This window comes from Filicampus tigris, chromosome 10, assembly GCF_054856515.1.
Source record: "Filicampus tigris isolate MCC_2025a chromosome 10, RoL_Ftig_1.0, whole genome shotgun sequence".
Taxonomy (NCBI): domain Eukaryota; kingdom Metazoa; phylum Chordata; class Actinopteri; order Syngnathiformes; family Syngnathidae; genus Filicampus; species Filicampus tigris.
In genome coordinates this window covers 6458161-6466191 of record NC_141226.1, presented here as the reverse complement: position 1 = coordinate 6466191, position 8031 = coordinate 6458161, and the positions used below count along the sequence as shown (strand labels likewise).

The following is an 8031-nucleotide window of genomic DNA, read 5'->3' as shown; positions in this document are numbered from 1 at the left end:
TTGGACGTTGTGTAAAACACAAATAAAAAAAAATAAGATAATGATCCTTTACAACTTAGTGTATATTAAGTTGAGTATACACTACAATGATAGAGGTCAAGATATTTAATGTTCAACAAATAATACTATTGTTTTAATGCAAATATTCTCTCATTTTCAATTCAATGCCTGCAACACATCCCAACAAAAGATGGGACAGGGGAGACAAAAGACTGGGAAAGTTGAGGAATGCTGATTAAACAAACAAATACATACTTTGTAAATAAAAACGCCTGTTTGGAACATTCCACTATAGGTTTATATAAAAGAGTATCCCCAAAAGGCTACGTTGTTCCCAAGCAACAATGGGGGTCAACACTTAATGACTTTCTCCAAGTACAATTGCAAGGAATTTGGGGATTTCATCATCTGTTGTCCAGAGCAGGGGTCACAAACATGGTGCCCATGGGCACCAGATAGCTCTCAAGGGGCCACCAGAGTAGCCTGTGAGACTGTTGTAAAAATAGCTCACCAGTAAGATAGTCTAAATCTTTTTGTGTTGCTACTCTAAAAAATAAATAGTGCCACTTACCGGTAGGTGGGGAGGCACAGTGGTTGATTGGTTAGCACGTCCTCCTCACAGTGCAGAGGTCGTAGGTTCCAATTCAGCCCCAGCCTTCCTGTGTGCACTTCGCATGTTCTTTCCGTGCCCGAGAGTGTTTTCTCTTGGTACTTTGGCGTTCTGCAAAATTGTCCTACCCCGTTGAAACTTCAAGAGCAAACATTAAGGGGAGCAGAGGTGTCAGCACTTGAACCAACATTGTGCAAAGTCGCCTGCCTTAATGACCTCACAAGCAGCAGCATGTGAATCTCCACGGTCATAGTTTTGCTTTAGCTTGTTGGTGACACCATTCTTCAAATGGCACTGCAGATTCAAGTGTGCTCTCTTAGTAGGTCTGTTGGAGCGGATTCCATACACTCGCAGCTGTCATCTGGTGTGCATGCTGAGTTTTGGTCAAATGAAAGACTATGCAGTCCCAGAGCTTGCTACACCAGATTGAACAAGTGCATTAGCCCAAGCAGTTTCACCAAGAATTTTCAGGATTACCATCTTAATGTGGAAGCCTCCAAAAATGATGACAAAATGGGATTCTTCATGGCCATCTGGCTAAGTACATTGGATTTCTTTGGCTATGGCATACAGGATCAGGATCGTCCTGACTACAATCAAAGTTATTGCAGCCACAATATTAGTTCTTCAACCACCGCTGCGCTCCCTGGCAACTGCTTCCTCTCCGAGTTATATTGGTTGATAATCTCACAAATTATATGAATGCTTCATTGTTAAAAGCGCTTGACTCCGTAGCACCATTAAGACTTAAAACACGTCCTAAGAGGGTGCACTCCGTGGTTTACTGAGGAAACCCGCACACTTAATCATGTAGGAAGCTAGAGCGCAAATGGCGTGCGGCTAAACTTGCGGTCTTGCGTCAGGCATGGTGCGATATCTTACTGATATACAAAGAACCACTCGCTTTAGCTAAAACTAATTATTTATCCAGATTAATTTTTCTAAAAACAACCCTAAATATTTATTTGATACAGTGGCAATGCTACCGCAACAGCAGCCGACCTCCAATGGCTCCTCCCATTCAGCTCCCATTCATACAATTCTTTCCGCAGAAGATTGAGCGCATTCGGGACAAGATTAAAGACACTGTTCCTAAAACCTCTTTGAATTCCGCGATTACTGATGTAAATATAACATTCGATTTCACTATTTTGCTGGTGATACCCAATTATATATGCCACTGTAGATAACAAACGCAGGTATTTTCTGTAATCTAGAGGCGTGCTTTGCTGAGATTAAACAATGGACGTCTTTCAATTTTTTGCTTTTTAACAAAAATAAAACCGAGATGTTGATTATTGGCCTGCTCGTCATCGGCATCTATTTAAAGGGGAAGTCAACCCAAACATATTTTGTTCAAGAATATGTTCCCAGCAGGCCCACTAGTTGAAACACGGCATTCTGATTAATTTTGCGTTTGTGGAATATAAATTAAGCAGCAAAATACACTCGTTTTTAGCCATCTCCGGGGGTGGCCATTTTGTCTTCTGTCGACTGAAAATGACATCACAAATGCTCACAACGACCAATCATGGCTGACCTGTTTTCTGAGTCTGAGCCGTGATTGGTCATTGTGAGCAGTTGTGATGTCATTTTCAGGCGACAGAAGACAAAATGGCCGCCCCCAGAGATGGCTAAAAACGAGTGGATTAACACTTATTTCACAAACGCAAAATTAATTAGAATGTTTCAACTAGTGGGCTTACATAGATCATATTCTTGAAAAATATATTATGGCACACACGAGTCAGAGAGAGGTATAGAGCACTTTTTATCTATGCAAGCAGTAAAACGGCTTACAACCAACTCACACAATGACAGGTGCAGGGAAGTCACCACTCGACACATCATGCACAGTCATGGTGCAACAGCAATAACGAAGCTATCGCGGGGCAACGAACGGAGCTGTACTCCTGAAAACAATGGGACAGTACAAACAACACCCGAGGCAACAGACAAACTCGCCCAATCAAGCTGTCATCCACAAGATGCTGATCCGCATAGCATCACGCGGATCTGCAAAGCATGCTGGGAGGCTGACGCGCTCCCGGCGTCGCTACAATATGTTGGGGTTGACTTCCGCTTTAAGGACATCACTCTTAGTCTCGATACATGTACTATTACCCAAAGTGATTCAACAAAAAAATCTCAATGTTATATTTGACTCAACTCTGTCGTTTCAAATGCACATTAAGAATATTACTACAACTGCGTTTTTCCATCTCCGCAAAATTGCTAAAATTTGTCCAGTTCTATCGAATAGTGATGCAGAAATTATAATACATGTTTGTTACATCTCGCCTTGATTATTGTAACTGTTTGCTCTCTGGTCTTCCCATGTCTAGTATTAAAAGTCTGCAGCTAGTCCAAGATGCTGCAGCAAGCTTTCTGACAAGGACGAGAAATTTCGATCATATTACTCCGATACTAGCCAAATTACATTTGGCTCCTGGTCAACTTGAGATGCGATTTCAAGGTTTTGCTACTTCCCTACAAAATATTGTACGGCTTACCACTTTCCTATCTCGTCAACTTAGTGATACCATATGTTCCGTCCCAAAACCTTCGTTCACAAAATGCCGGACTTTTCATGATCCTGAGAGCCAAAAAGAAGTCCACAGGTTCTAGAGCATTTTCTATTTGGGCACTACTGCTTTGGAATGCCCCACCTATGGATATTAGAGGCCAGCTCTTTGGAGCAGTGTGATGCGGAGTGAAGCACTGGAAACTTTTTTCCCCCTTTTTTTTGCACTCTTTATTTTGCTTGGAGTGGCAAAGTTTTACAAAATGATGGTATGCGCTGCATATTTTTCACTTTTTACCTTTTGTTGGACAGCTGTCCTTTGCTTTCTGAGGCTGGTTTTCAAGCTACTTGTTTTGAGATGCTCTCTGTCACTGCTGGGTCTGTGCGAGTTCTCCATATTTCCTGTTGCCCTTAGCAGAATCGGAGGGCGGCAGCAGAGATTTCGTCACCGAAGCAGAATCGGAGGGCAGCCGCAGAGCTTGTGCCACCGGAGCAGAGGCAGAGTGCAGCTGCAGGGCTTGCGCCGACGAAGCAGCCGGGACGGGGCCTGCATTTGCCAAGGTGCCGGGATGGGGGGCCTGGCACTGCCGAGGCACTGGGACAGGGGATCAACGGGACACGGTGAAGAAGTACACAGTGAACAAGGTGATGAAAACGGTGGGGAGTGAAGTGGCTTTGGTTATAGGTTCAGAATGATGTGACTTGGAAAGGGCGTAATTACGAGAGGAACAAGAATCTTTACTTGGGCGCCTACGCTGGCCACCCTGCGGAGGTCCCATGTAAATGGCCCACCAGCCACCCAAGTAAGGGTCTGATGGGAAGGTTTCTGGGGTGGACACTAAGTAATCATATAATAATGACTGGGAAAGAGACCAGGAAAACTAAAATAAACATCAAAATCTGAATCAGAAATGTGGTTAACAAAATCGTGGCCATCTTCATTGTCAGAAAAATCTAAGTCTTCAAACAAAACATCGGGTGGTAAACTGGAAGGGGAATGTGAAAAACTAGGACAAGTAGATGAGACAGACGTGGAAGAAAAGACAGAGCTTACATAAAGTGTGTGGGTTTGGGCAGCAGGCTGAGGGCGGTTGGAGGGAGACCGGGGCATGCGACAGCCTGGGCGACCCATTGAGGAGGAGCGACAAGAGAGGTTCCCAGTGGAAAGGCAAAACTGCAGCTGATGAGACAATCACTCCCTGATTGGAGGTGGAGGGATGGTTAGGAACAGGGGGTGACATCTTCGACTTAATGGATTGTGACTGAGTCTGCTGGGTCCACGACAGGTCAGTACGTTCTGTCAGGCGGTGAGTGGGATTTGGACCCAATAGCAGACTGTCAAGTTCATCAATTTGACATTTTTATGTCAAACGCCAATGAAGAGGAAAGACACTCAATTCTTTGTTACTCATGAGGAGAACGGAGAGAAATCACAATTTCTGCTTCCCGCTGTCCTCGTGAGGAGAACGCTTCTCTCATACGTTCTAAACTTATCCCTCCGTTCCCTCTTTTTATTAACTTTCAGAATTCCCTGGTTACATGAGTGTTTCCCGCCTAAGGGGCGGGGAATTTATGGAAGCTGTCGGAAACACTTGAAATTGTTATTTGTGTGTGTGCGTGTTGTAAAGTGATTACAGTGTATATGTGTCAAAGCATTACACTGCAAATACATTCATATCAACTACTTAGGGTCTTGCTTCTTCTTTCCACACTTTCTCCTCGGATGGCTACAATAAAAATAGATATGAAAGCAGAAGCAATTTTTTCATTGCAAGCAAATATCACATCATTCTTATATTTAGTTTACTATATATATATATATATATATATATATATATATATATATATATATATATATATATATAGTAAACTAAATAAAAACTAAATAACTCAAAAAACCTGGATGCCTGTGTCATTGGTGACTCCTTCATCCACCTGTCGCAGTAAAGGATACAATTCGCCCAATCTAGCTGTCATAGGATTTATGGCTGCAGTAATCAATTGGTTAAGGAGAGCTCTAATACATGGAATACATCAACATCCACACAACGCTAAGATAGCTGTGAACACAGAAGTTGAAACATAAAAGTCTTTATCAACAAAAATACAAAGTAACTAATGAGAGCAGGACTGGAGGACTTCTCACTGGAAGAAAGCTTGCATCCTCACTCGAAGAAGGTTTGACGTAGCTACTGCATGTGTCACTCAGTATCTCAAGCTTATATACTTTTAAGACATCAGGCCTATAAGACAAAATAAAGGACAAAGCATAAAAGAACCATAGCAACTGCATAGCAATTGATACATCAAGGAACAACCAGTCACAACACTCATACGAGTTTCTCTACCCCTCAGTGAATCAGTGATGCCGGTAACCAGAGATGCTCACTTTATCCCATTTTGCTGGTCTGTGCTTTGTCCTCCGTCTGCGACCTGGGCACCCTTCCGCCATCGTGCCTCCGTCCTTATTCATAAAATGTATTGTCCTCTGTCTTCGTCCTTTTAAAGCGGTTCCGTCCTTACATTCCACCTGTCCGACCCCAACCCTCAAAATAAGACAAAATAAGCGTCTGTCATGACATTATTTAAAGCTCATGCTCATTAGATGGCTAATTTCCTATGCATAAGCACTTACCGGCTGGGAGTATCAAAATTGGATTGAATTGTTTACAACTGTTTAACCAAGATAGCATTTATCTGCCAAAACAAATACCTACACACAACCATCGTTGATGACGATGATGATAATGATGATGATGATGATGATGATGATGATGATGATGATGATGATGATGATAATGATGATGATTTTACGGACTGGAGTAAGCCAGTGGAAATCACGAGAATATTTAAGATTGTGTAATAACGAAATACTATTGTGTTTTATTGCAAAACTTGTTGATGTTTTCAGTTTTTATTGCGTTCTTTCGCAATAAAAATCATTATTGCAAAATAACGCAATATTATTTTAGGAAGAGAACTAATGTCTTCCACTTCTGGGTCATAGCTTTCAGTGTACGGCGGAGCTGGCATGATCAGTCAGGTTTGGATAGATTTTTACAATCTAAAGATGTCCCAGACACAGACATACTTTGCATGCAAAGGGAGAAACTTTGAACTCAATGTTAACAGTTAGTTAAAAGTAAAATTGCTCTGCACCTTTTTCCTCGTCAGTGAAATGACCACACTACAGCACTCTACAGTGTTGTGCAGGCATAGTCATGGCGGCCCTGTGGAATCGCCGAAGAGAACAGTGGTCTTGCTTTTTAAAAGAACCCACACAACGCTTAAGTCGGTACTTGACCCGGTTAGGGATGAATACAGGGACGGACGAAAACCCACTTCCGTCCTTGCTTAGTCCGTCCTTTTTAAAAGACGTATTGTCCTCCGTCCATCCGTCCACAAAATTGGCATCCGTCCAGGACGGATGGACGGACTGTTCCGTCCCTGGGACTGAATGCCCATCTCTGCTGCTTACTCCAAAATTTGCATGTTTTCCACTAATGACTAAACTTAGCCATTACTTTTTCCAGTCAGGTATTCCGACTACAGATCTGCCTGCCTACACTTATCTGTGAATATAACCAACACCGGGTCTAATTACGTCTCCATGCAGAGTTATGCTGTGTGCTATGCAGGATTTGCGCCGTGCATGATAGAAACCCTTGTCACAGCTAAAAAGTGAAGCAAAGCTGCTGCATTTTGTTCAATGCACATATTTGCATGGGTCAACAGCATTGTTGTGTAAAGAGGCAGCTTAACAAAGGCAATAGTGGACAAGCCATGAGTCGAAACTATATTTTGGGTATCAGGCACATCAGCCTCCACAGCAGTACAGAGGTTCAGGATTTGAATACGGGCTGCAACCTTCCTGTGTGGAGTTTGTATGTGCTCCCCATGTATGCGCGGGCTTTCTCTGGGTACTTTGGTTTCCTCCCACATTCCAAAAACATGCGTGGTTAATTGAGCACTCTAAATTGTCCCTAGGTGTGATTGTGAGTGTGAATGGTTGTTTGTGTATATGTGTCCTGTGATTGTATGGCAACCAGTTCAGATGTACCCCAACTACTGCCCGAAGACAGATGGCATAGCTCCTTGAATGCCCGTGACCCTCGTGAGAATAAGATGTTTGGATAATGGATGGATGGATTATTTTGTGCAACCACTGTCCTGGTTTCTGCTCAGATGATGTGCGTTTGACTTATGACCTAGTGACAGTTGAGAAAACCAAGAATTTCTTTGGTTATGTAAACAAGGCTACAGGCGCACACATTGCTCAAGCTGTCGTGACCACAGACCTCTTTACAAAGGTGTAAATACAAATATATTGTTGTGGCAGGATTATGTAAGAAAAATTGTGTGTACCTTGTATGTGTTGCGTTTTCATTATTTTGCACATCAACACTGACACCTTAAGGATGTTAAAGCCCTTTACCTACCGGCTAATATATATATAGTACACAACTCATACAAGGTGTATATATATATATATATATATATATATATATATATATTAGCCGGTACACAACTCATACAAGGTACACACGATTTTTCTTACATAATAAAACAAAAATATGGTGTATATATATATATATATATATATATATATATATTTTTTTTTTTATAAACTGAACTCCTTGTTTTTTTACAGTGCAGGAGTTGGCAGAAATAACTCCAGTTTTCGCATTTGCCACAATAACAATAACCTTTGCATGGTATTGGAAGAATAGAGGCATGATAACATCAACGGGCAAGCCAGTTATACATGCAGAACTCTTATCAAAGCTTTTAGACGCAATACAACTAGCACACACACTCTAGCCGTCTGCAAGTGTGCAACGCACACATCAGGCACAGGGTGGGTCCCGTGGGAACACATTTTCAGTTAAGACAACTA

General features: G+C 42.1%; 1 long non-coding RNA gene across 1 annotated transcript; it reads right to left on the bottom strand.

Annotated features, from left to right (window-relative positions):
• Positions 1 to 5057: 5057 nt before the first annotated feature.
• LOC147140476 (uncharacterized) lies at positions 5058 to 5872 on the bottom strand. Its single transcript, XR_015088273.1, has 3 exons — positions 5770 to 5872; positions 5524 to 5680; positions 5058 to 5377 (listed from the first exon to the last, which is right to left on the bottom strand). It is a non-coding gene; the product is annotated as an uncharacterized LOC147140476 (long non-coding RNA).
• Between the last annotated feature and the right edge of the window lie 2159 nt (positions 5873 to 8031).